The sequence below is a fragment of the Sinohyriopsis cumingii genome, chromosome 4 (genome assembly GCF_028554795.1).
Source record: "Sinohyriopsis cumingii isolate HCF-2022 chromosome 4, ASM2855479v2, whole genome shotgun sequence".
NCBI lineage: Eukaryota > Metazoa > Mollusca > Bivalvia > Unionida > Unionidae > Sinohyriopsis > Sinohyriopsis cumingii.
In genome coordinates this window covers 39,949,803-39,962,158 of record NC_142964.1, presented here as the reverse complement: position 1 = coordinate 39,962,158, position 12,356 = coordinate 39,949,803, and the positions used below count along the sequence as shown (strand labels likewise).

Below are 12,356 nucleotides of genomic sequence, written 5' to 3'. Positions count from 1 at the left end.
TCAAAGCATTTGGAACAGCACCTACAAAAGAAGCTGCATATGGTAAAATTGAAGCTCAGAAGGCATCTGGAAAAAGTGCAGTTAATTACTATAAGAAAGATTTCTTGCATGAGAGAACAGATGTAGCTCTGTCAGAATATGCGCACTGCATGTTGCCAATACAAACACCTGCTTGAAAGGAAAAAGGCTCTCATTGAGAAGGAAAAGAAATGATTGCACATTGAGCAAAAAAAAATCAGTGAAAAAGGAAGGCTAAGAAATCTTTGCCAAAGCTGCAAAAGGAGCTCGACTGGCATATCAACAGGTTGTGTCCATTGGAGACAAAGACAAGTGAATGTATGGGATTGTATATAGTTGGTGGAATTGGGTGTTTATTTTACAGATTTGTTATGAAAAGGGATACATTTGCTGCAAAAATTGAGAAATTATTGTGACTTAATTATGATGTGAACACTTACATGCACATGAAATAACTTAAGCACCAATAGTTCAGGAGAACAAAGTCATGTGACAATAAATATTGTGAAATTATTCAAGTTGAAACTTTTTGGTAAGTTTGTTAGTTTTTACATATTATGCTCATAAGCTGCACCAGGAGCAGTTTTTTTATGATTGTAAAATGCATTTTTGGCTGGGGACCTTTGGCCCCCTGCATCAGAGAGTGCTGCCCCTCGAGACCCCATTGGGGGAGGACCCCAAACCACCCTTTCAGATTTTCAGCTTTTTTTGTGGAATACCAAAATCATGTCTGCCCTATCATGGAGACTGATTGCACCTTCCTTTCCAGGAGGGTCAGCAATCTCCAGGTCCCTGAAGCCAATGTTCAGTGATCAGTAGTTTGCCCCAACAGGTCTATGTGGCATTCTAGCTCTTAACTCTTGGGAGGTTTCTGCCTACAGATTTGAGTCACTATTGGATTCAGGTTATCATTTAAAATACCAGTTATGGATCTTCCCAGAGGAGGAGGGCTTCTGGTTCTAATAGGCTTTCATCCCCCAGAGTCTGTGAACAAGATGATGCATTGCCACTACAGGCATGTGAGATTCTCATGAATTTCTGATGTTTATAATGAGTGTTCACACTCCACTGTTAGGATCTCCTAACCTTTCCCACCAAGCCCCCAAAGTGGTAGAAGGAGAAGAGACATGGTTATTTTACAAGGTAGTAAATTAAGTTTTACTGTTATCTTCTTCCCCAGTCTTTGGCCTAAGTTCATGGGCTCTGGGGACACAAAGGTCCTTTTCAAATTGGAAAGACTTTTGGCGGCTTTGTCAAGATCAGATCTGCTTTTGTTCTTCCACTCTGGTATGATCAAGAAGCACAGCAGATTAGCAAAGGGGATGAATCTGTGAGGTAATATTAGGGTGGTTGCCCTTCTCACTACTGAGAGACCTTTAGTTTTACCTTTAGCTTTAAATTCAACTCGCCTGCATGGACTATCACACATACACACATTGTCAGAGGCCTGGTGTGACTTCACTGAAGGGTGGGTTCTTTCTATAGTGAAAATAGGTTTACATCTGCATTTCAAAGAACCCTTTTTCTCTCAAGGACCCCCATACTATTTCAACACTCCTAGATAATCAATCTAAAGAATGAGGCTCATATCTTTCATCCAAAATGTCCAGTCACAAGCCTTCTACTGTCAGATCATTCTGGTACCCAAAAAAGGTGGGAAACAAGCTTTCTGTTGATCTTCTCCTTCCTCGACAACTTTATGTAAGATACATATTCAAAATGGAGAATGCATCATCAGTCTGTCTCTGGTGATATCAGGGCTGAGGACTGGCCAGTTTCCACTGTCCTTCAGGATGCCCATTTCCACAACCAATCTTAATTCCAAACAAGAAATACTTTGATTTCTTGATCAAACAGGAATCGCACCATCTGGTCTAGCATAGTGGCTACTTGGGGTGAAATGATTTATTGATATTTTGGTGCATAGATGCTTTTTCCACATCGATACAAGAGGTGAGGAATTGATAGAAAACAATACTTAACCTTTGCACGTTACTTTCCTCAGCTGTCATGAGTAACTATAAGTCGTTATTATTCTTTAAATTGAGAATTCAGATAAGACAGCTGTCGCAGACATATGCACTCATTTCTGTCAGATTAACAAAAGAACTATTGACAAAACTCAACTGCCTTCTACAAATTAACAAAAGGTGATTTGAACTCACTTGGTTTGAAATCTCTGCCCTCCTGTCGTTTCCATGCTAACTAATTCATTCTGTCATGATGTTCAAACACTCATAACATATATCAACATAAAGATATTCCCAATTAGTTCTTCTTGTGTGATTGAAGTACTTTGCTGATCATTTAATAATCACTTTTTCGCAAAGCTTCTTGACCGCTCTGGTGGCTTAGTGGTTAGAGCGTCTGCCTCGGATGCGGGAGGTCATGGGTTCGATCCCCGGCTGAGTCATATCAAGGACTTGCAAAAATGGTACTAACAGCTGCCTCACTTGGTGCTCAGCATTAAGAGGTTAGTGTTAGGACTGGTCGGCCTGGTGTCAGGATAATGTGACTGGGTGGGACATCATGCTACATGTATGATGCCCCAGTGCTAGACATCACTATAAACTGCCATGCTGCAGGCATCGTAGCAATATGACTGAATTTTTTTTAAAGCTACATAAAAAATCCAAATCGCACACACACTCACACACAAAGCTTCTCTGTGGCTTCATATTTTGTCTGCTTGTATTAAATTTGAAGGCTACACTTCTGGTGTGTCATACAGTGAAATAAGTTACATTCATTTCTGATTGGTGGTTATTGTTTGCTCAAATTCAAGGTAAAACAATAACTAGCTATCAGAATTGTAGCATATTTTGTGCATGACACAGTGTAAGCATTGCATCAAAACTCAGTCCAAATACAGACCTGCCAGCTCTTACACTTTTGCCGTAAGTCTTAAGAAAATTTTTACGGCCTACTAGCTAAAACTATGAACAATTATCGTTGCCAAAAAGCCCATTGGTCCATCCATGTTTTATTTGGATCTAGGTTTCATCTTAGAATTAGGGAAATTAGGGAACCAGACTAACTTTACAGAAGCACCCCAGATGCTTTAAGCTGCCTATTTGTTCATGTGAAGCATCTGCATGATCAAAGCTGTAGATTATAGAATTTTTAAAAATGGCATCCAGAAAGCAATGCATGTTTTAAGACAAAAGGGAAAATGAGCTTCCATAAAAATGTTAATAATCAACACAGAAGAATAAAAAGGAGTAATCAGATTCTTGTGAATAAAAGCTGGAAAGGACACAATTGCGTTTATTAGACCTCACATGCCAATTTGAGTACGTCTTGTGGTGGGAGATATGATTGCTGTCATCATGTGAAATGGAAAAGAATATCCGAGAATTATATCAAGTTGAGATATACAGTGGAACCTCGATATAATGCAATAATTGGGGTAAAAAAATTTTGCATCACGCTAATAGCAGGGTCGCGTTAATGTGGGGTTTTACAATATTTTATTTTTTTTCAGAGAACGCATTGGCACATATATGTGTATTGATGTCTAATATAAAAAATCGGAGTATTATTGGACGAATATTAAATGGAATGCAGTAATAAGATTTATTAAAAATAATGGCCTGATATTATTTTTTAGGTTATTACTTTGCGTTAAATAGTTTTACTAATTTGTATTGGTTTGTCCGATAATACACATTGACCTATAATACCCCAACTGACATATCCTGAATAGGGTATCAACACCATTTATTGTCGTGCCGTTGTGGCATGCATTTCATCCATAATGCATGTAATTCAATTGAAAATGTGCACATAATTTTAAAAAAAATTCAATTTTGTCACAGATCATTGTCTGAATTCAACATCTAATATATCGCATGAACAGAGTATTAACACCATTTACTTACCGTCTGATATTGTTCTGTCATGGCATGCAGCTAATCCATAATACATGTAATTCCATTGCAAAAATTGCTTACGTATTTGAACTACTCAATACTTTTGTCACAGATGATTGTGTCTAAATTCAGCGGGAGAAATTAACAACAAAATTAGGTTAAGAAAGACGAAGCACATGTATGGTTTATTACGTTTCAGGGTCTCTGAACGGTGTCTGTACAAATTTCATACTGCTAAAATTTTCTCATTAGTGTTTCCATGTACTTTTATCAGTTGTAAATTCCCAAAAATTAACACTTGTATGTCTACTATGCTAATCATTGTGAAAAGTACAGTCAATCTCTTTGCATGACTCCATAATTTTAAATTTCATCATTTCTTAAAAACTGTGGAGTCTGCTTCTTTGCCGTGAACTGTTGGCTTCTAGCAAAGTCAAGAATACTTCTGAGTTGGAGGATTTTGATGCTGTCCACATCTTGAGTTTTCAGCCACCTCAAACTGGCTTCTAGGTGCACTGCTGCCTCTGACACTTTTGGTGGGGGAGTTGGTGCCATCATCATCGTCATTGTAATTAGCATCACTGATTTCGGGCTCTGTTTGTGCAGCTTCATTCTTCCCGCTGACATTTGCAACAATTTCGTCATCTGAGATGTGCTCATATATGGGGCAGATGTCATCTGTTCAATACCAGATGAGGATATCATGATGCTCATATTCTCTGAGTGTTCCTTCGGCTAAACTTAAGTCGTCTGAATTGAATCCTGTAAATTCAGGCTCGTTGTCACTATCATAATGTGTAAATGGCGTAAAAGCTGGACCAAGACCCTTTATCCAGCATCATTCAATGCAGCGTGCAGAAATAGCATCCCAGGCTTTCCTGCCAAGGTGACAGACTTCTTTCAAGTTGAGTGATGCCACTGATTGTCAAAGGAGTTGTTATACACTACCATCAGCTTGATCATTTTGCGATGATAGTTTTGCTTAAATACCGACATAATGCAAGAGGAGAGTTTTCGTAAATGAGCCAGAACAGCTGGAACAAACGTTTTATGGAACCAGTCTTCAAATATGGAGCTATTCATCGATGCATTCTTGCTGTTAGTGTATTCAAAGGGAAGGGCCTTCATATAAACAATATGAAAACATCTGGGAAATTTCGATTTTCCAATCAGAGGTCTGACTTGTGACTACCAGACTTGTTGATGCAAAACAAGAGAGTCACTCGGTCCTTCCTCTTCTTAAAGCCTCCTAATTTGTGACTATCAGAATAGACTCCTTTGCCCAGTTAGCGCATGTTGGTTCCATTTGGCAACTTCTTGATGGAAAAGGAAGGGTTGTGGGGTTGTGATAAAATTATGAAAATCCACAGCCAGAGAACTTGAAGTAATTGGGTTTTCTCAGTTTTATCAATGTAAGTACTTTGCTCATGTAGCATTGGGTAAACTGAAGTCAGCATTACTCCAGACAAAAATAAACCATCCTTGGGTAACACCATTTGAATTTACAAAACTGAGTACATTTTCATTCCTGTAACACAATACATCAAAATGTAGTACACAATTCCATAACACCTAGCTCCTGTGGGGCCAAGTGCTAGAGGAATAATAGCTTTGATAAAGTGGTGAACAAAGTTTACTGCAGAACACAGTCTCTCAAGTTGGGAGAGGCTGTCAGGGGCAGCTCTTGTCCAGATCCTACACTCTTTGATGGTCCTGGTGCTTTCACATAATGATTCATGTAATTAGCATTGGGTTTCTGGCTAAGAATCAGCCACATTCAGCATCTTATTCCTTCCAAGGTCCCCAGTCTCAGTTAACTCTGTGTTGGGGATTATCAGGATAGGCTCTTTAGCCCAGTTTAAGCCTTAAAGGGGACAAAAACCCTGACCTGCACAATTTTATTGTAAATAGAAGGGTACATAGTAGTTGTGTATATAATCTATCCAGACTATTGTATTTGCACGAACATTTCATACAAAATAATGTATTCTGAGATGAAACCGAAAGAACCTGCCCCTAATTTGTTAGCGCCTTTCCATACAAACAGGATGCGATGTCATTTGAGACGATTAATGTATAAAACCAGTATTCAGTTTGTGCAGTGAAATGTCAAGTAGAAACAATGATTCAATGCACAGCTCTAAATTGTGTGAATAATAGCAGTTCCGGACAGAAGGTTAGTTTTTTTCAGCTTTTCCAAAGGACCCTAAAAGGAAATCTGTATGGGCAATCAAATTAAAGAGAGAAGGCTTTAAGCCAACTCAACACACCAGGTTGTGCTAGAGACATTTCGAGCCTGAATGTTTCTCAAAAGACACGAGATCACTGCCATTGTCAGAATCTGACGAGTCCTGTTCATATTTGTCTCACGAATCTATCTCCGGTTCATACATGTAAGGTTGGATGTTAATGGAATATTTTACTTCGGGAATGTCATCGACATCACTGTGATCACTGACAGTCGACAAAATTTAAACATTAAGCACACATAGAACGCGTGACTGCATTATCAGTGGTATATGGAGAACTTGCCCCCATTGAGAACTCGCCCAGGAAGAACTCACCACAACTTATCTGGAGAAGTCACCCCAAATGGTTGAAGTCACCCCAAAACATGTCATCCAGAAAACCTATTTAATATTTATCTTTGATATAAAAAAATTATTTTAAAGATAGAAATGTGTACCTTAGAACAATACTGTTAGCAACAAAGATGTCGCCACATGGTGGTTACCACATTATTTGAATACATGAATGACTCTCGTGTACAAGGAAGCAAACTCCATACCTATGCAACTCCAGATGGTTTCGGTTGGGAAACTGAAATGAAGTCGGACTCGGAAAACAAGAAAAACGAGAAAGAATATTTCACTTGTGAAATATGTTCAAAAACGAAGAACTAGGTGTCAGTGCATTGTTGAATAAATTTTCTAGATTATATGCTGTACATGTATCCTGATTATATTTTATTATTTTTGTCATTCCAACGTAATGGTGCAAAAGTCAACATGGCAAAGTATATATTCCTTTTTGGTCATTTGGTAAATTTCGGTAAGTTCATAAATTTATGCAGTGATACCAAAATCTTTGTCAAATTTGCTGAGATCCTTTTTTTCATCAGACATCTACTAAAACCACACGAACACTTGTTTAAAAATACAAAAAGCACGAGTCATTGTTTTTTACTCGGATATAAACAGTTCTGTTCTTAACCCATTATGACAAAATCTAAGTGCCGTGCACAACTTATTTAAAGTCATTGATGTTTAAATAAATGTAATTATTTTATCAAACATACTATTAAGTAGTCGGTCATTTTAGTAGAGGGTTCCTATTGTCAAATAGATCATTGAATACCTTTTCCTTGATTGAAATGTTCAGCGTGTATCCGATTACTTTGTTTTTCATTCTCTTAGACAATCCTATGCATGGTATGGAATAATATGGGAAATATTGCTGTTGTTTTCCATCAGTGCTCATCTCTTACAGTTATACGGCAAAACTGTTCCAATATTGGTAGCAAAAAGTATTTGTTTTGAAATGCTTACTTTTATATCTTTGCAAAATATTGTAAAATTATATTAACATGGGTACTGGAACAATCCTCAGTTCTACTCTTTTTTTTTTTTTCTTCTCCATCTTTTAAAGTAAGAAATTATCTACCAAATGAAATAACATTAAAGACATGTTACACTTTTTCATTCAATGTTAACAACATCAATTTACTATGCACTTTTGATTTTGTGTGGAACTGCATCGGATGAATATGCATTTTTCTTCCACACTCACATTCAAGACTGTTTTCCACTCATATAATAAACCCATCCTTCCCATTCTGCATTCATCTTGTTTGTGTAATGTCGATTATAGAAAAATAAATCACTTGTGTGTTCATATAAACTTGTTAGATTTCTTATAACAACACACATCAGAACACCATGATAATTTGTTTAAAACAAATGTTACTGTTAACTTTCTTGATTGATATATCTATTATACTAAGATTATACATTAATTTGATAATTACTCTCAAACTAGTACCTGGCTGATTCTCCAAACATCCAAGCTGAACCAGACCAAGTGAAATATTATTCAGTTTAGTCCACGATTTAAATGTGACCTTAAAATTTGTTGTTAAAGCTGATCTTCTCATTATTCCAATTACGTTGAGCAGTTCAAATGTGCATTTAAGGTAACAAGATCCCGTTAGTACGCGTGATCATGGTGTTGTTATATATAATAAAATAGCATAATCCTGTTTACTGTGCATCTGCAATTTAGTAGTTAAATGTTTTCTAAACTTCTCGTTCAACTTTAAATAGTTTGTTTTATTGAGAAATAATAAATTACGAACACTGACAAAAAAGAAATAAACTAAATGTGAGCTTTCAGAAACCGTCCGAATTCTGCGCATCAGACATGATGTTGAACGCAGTAGCGACTGCATTTCCTGAGTAGGTGTCATTGATGCTTTTTATTGAGATCAAGTATCATTCGTCAGTGCTTAGCAAATCTCAGTGAAAAATCAGATTAAATTGTTCAGTTAGAGAGATGATACTATAACCCTTTGGCTTATTGAAGGTCAGCACCAATTCAGTCAGTTTAGGGTTATAGAGGTCCATGCCATAAAGTAGTCGCAGGATGACTTTGGTTAGGTTGGAGCCATTTTCGTATATAAAACTGAAGGGGTCACATCATGCTTACACCTGCTCTATTTTTCCAATTAAAATGCTTCTAATGATTTGAAAGCAGAGCAAAAGTGACAGATACCACCTCTTTTTCGTTTTGTACAGAAGCAGAGTTGATCAAATGGAAAAGTTAAAAAGTTGCACATTTTATAGATTTAATAAGTCATTGAGTTGATGAAAAACAACAATAAATAAAGCCTTAACAACCATGTGGTGACATCTAGAATTAGTATATATGATCCTTGGGGCGACTTCTCCAGGCGCAGTTGGGAGACTTCTCCGACCACCATGGGGCGACTTCTCCTAACACCTGGGATGAGTTCTCCCAGAGCTAGTTCTCCATGGGGTGACTTCTCCATAATTCATTATCAACACGGCCGGTGTGCACACAGTGTCTCAAATGACATCACATCTGCTACTTGTTCAGGGGGAGGGAAGCATGTTGTTCTGTAAAAGATGGATTGGGAGAGATGATCAGTTTTTCATAAATTTCTTTGTAACGAGTGAGAATGAAATGAACAAATTTTCAGGAAATGAACCTTATACATATAGCAGATTATACAAAAGTTTGTGCGAATTTCAGTTTTGCATGTTTGCCCCCTTTAAGGTTTATTTGCTCACATTTATAGGGATAAGAAATGTTCAGTCTCTTCCTGCCTATTTTTAGGGTTCCTTTGATAATTTGGCAGCCACCATTTCCAAGTGGATTGTCCTCATTGTCAAGAGAGCTTATCAGTCTCACACTGACAAGGACCTTTATTTATTGAGAATTAAAAACCCATGAAGTTAGGGCCCTTGCTTGGTCTTCTTTGACCACCAAATCCTTGTATGATGTTATATGAGCCACTTTCTGGTCAGAAGTCGCATTCATTGTTAATCTTGAAAGAAAATAATGGTTTCTGCACAGTAAGTTTAGTCAAGGCCATGTACCCTGGCTAAAGGTCCAGGTCACTGAGATGAATTGTTATAATCGCAAGTGTCAAACATTCACTGTTAGTGCCTACATAGACGACTATTAAACACGGGATAAACATGTTATTCACAAAAGTCTTGCTTTAATATTTCTGCTTCTTGATTTATTTATTTTGACAACTTTATACATTTTGATCATACCAGCAATAAATTACAACTCTTGAAGGGGAAGGGGAGTGTATAAGTACAAAGCCATTTAAAAAAATGTGAATATGACGATATAATGAAAACAGTAGTGCAATACATTTTATTTCTTGTCATGAGGAACAAGTTAAAGATACAGTGGCCAGTGGTATAATTCTCATTTAGTTTAAAATATTTAAAGCATGTTCAGACATTTTGTTTGATATTAAAAATAAATTTGGAAATCAAAGTTGGCCTGGCTCCAAGTTAGATTTTGAAATTCCAGTACAGATCAGCAGTGGGTACGCTGCCAATAGTTTTTGCTGTGTCTTCAACCAAAAGATAACACATACTGATATTGAATAATGTGTTTTATATTGGTAATAATTTTACTGTTAAAAGTTGGACTGATTTATGAGTTCTGTAGAATGGAAATGTGCTAAACTTGCTCAGATGAAGGGAATCATTTGGTTACCAGTATATTAAATTATCTCCTCATATCTGGTAAATACTTATCCAGTTTTCATGACCTGACAGTGGAGTTTCCAAAGAGTAAATGGGTGTCGTTAATTGGTTATTGTAAGCCAGTCTGGGCCTTTAAAAGGTCTGAACATGCTTTAATGGCTTTTCAGCACAATCTGTGATTGTTGTTTTAAATCACATAGGCCTTAACAAGGCCTAAACATGCCTTCATAGCTTCTCAGCACAATATGTATCATTGATAATGTTTTAAAATCACATCGTCGTGTTTACACCTTTCACAGCTGCATGTAAACACATTGGTTTCAGTACAACACAGTCAGAAGTAGGTCACAGGGATGAGTTGATAATCAGGTATTGGACATGAATACCCTTGACTCTGTACACTGACAGTGGAACACTTTCTTGTCAAGTGTATAAACTTCCATCCTTTGAGATGGAAGATTTTTATTTTGTGAATTCAATTAAAGAACTTTGTGTTGATCTAACACCTGGGAAAATTCTTTTTGAAGAAATGTTTTTATAACAAATTGACAAAATATTTGAATCTTGCCTCTTTACATTAAAATTATTTTATTTTGTGGTCTTTACATTTATTTGGAAGGGTTATCTTCCATACAATTGTGTGCAGTTCTTATGTATTTATGACATTACTTTTAAGTGGCACCATACGCTGAGGTGCAATTAAATGTTAATGAATACCATATATATATTCACATACAAGTAGAGTCCAGCTGTGATCAACAGACTTGTATAAAGATCAGTTTAGTAGGACAGCTGTGACCAACAGACTCGTATAAAGATCAGTTTAGTAGGACAGCTGTGACCAACAGACTCGTATAAAGATCAGTTTAGTAGGACAGCTGTGACCAACAGACTCGTATAAAGATCAGTTTAGTAGGACAGCTTGCAAATGAGCTATTCCTCCCCACCTTACAGCCAGATGGTTTTAAAAAAATAAGGATTATAGTATGGGATATTTAATAAATGCTGCTTGTAAGAAAAAGTAAATAAACAAATGTATTTTATGAATAAGATATCTGACTGATAGAATAATAAATTTACAGAGGAAAAGATGTACTGTTTCAACTGCACTCCAATCTAAGGAGGATTTAGGTTCATGTCATGTTCCAACTCTGGTCTGTAAACATAGTTTTGTTCATACGATTTCAGATTATCAGTACACAACATCCATTTGGTTCATATGATTTCAGATGGTCAATACACATCTGTTTTGTCCATATATTTCAGAGATGGTCAGTATACAACTATTTTGTTCATAAGATTTTATATTTTCAGTACACATCTATTTGGTCCATATATTTCAGATGGGAACAGTAGAACCTTCACATTGTCCAAAAACATTTCAGACTGTTTAAAAACAAGCCCCATAAATGTGCACAGAGCACATGCACATGTCTTGAGAAAGTAATTGTCATTTTTACACACTCTGTGGTCACTCATTTCTGTGTCACCTTTACAAATGCATGTTTAAGGGGCCAATTCAAAATTGAATCTGAATGTTTTAGACTTGGTCAATGTTTGGTGAAAAGTAGAAACTAAACAAAAATAATGGCTATTGATGATATAATTGCTGTAATGTAGGTATGACTAGCAGTTGGAATTCATTTCGATGTACAGTTTCTGCTTTGTTCATTTAAGTTCTATGGCTAACTATATCATATAATGGCTAGAGTGGGAACATGAACCTAAAAGGTGAAAGAGTTAAATGCACCATTCATTAGTTAAAATGCCTAATTTAGTAAAATTAATTTGCTTTTTTTCTTATACCACACCACATATTTTAGAGTTGCCCCCCCCCCCCCCCGGTCCATCTATCCATACATATGCCCATACAGTCTTATATCACACTTTGGTAAAGTTATTTGGGTCCTTTCTAGTGGGGAATTGGTGGTGTTTGAACACATTTCTAGTTATAGGTTTATTACACTTAAAATTTCTTAGTAAATCTTATTGCTTTCATAACTACTCGAGCTTCACCTACATGATTGAAGTGATATTCCACACTCGCTCACACAGGTACTTGTCAAGATATGTAAGGGTTAGGTTCCTGTGACCTCTTCATATGTTAGTTTTTATGTAATTTTCACTAGGCTACATATGGCTTTGACATCATGGTGAAGGTTAACTTGAACAAAACACAATAAAAATCCTTAAGATTATGAAAAATTTAACTGAAATG

At 36.5% G+C, this 12,356-nt stretch overlaps 1 protein-coding gene across 2 annotated transcripts in view; it reads left to right on the top strand.

Moving 5' to 3' along the window:
• The window catches only part of LOC149801023 (uncharacterized), a 119,987-nt gene that overhangs the window by 93,992 nt on the left and 13,639 nt on the right, over nucleotides 1-12,356 (top strand). The window lies entirely within an intron of this gene.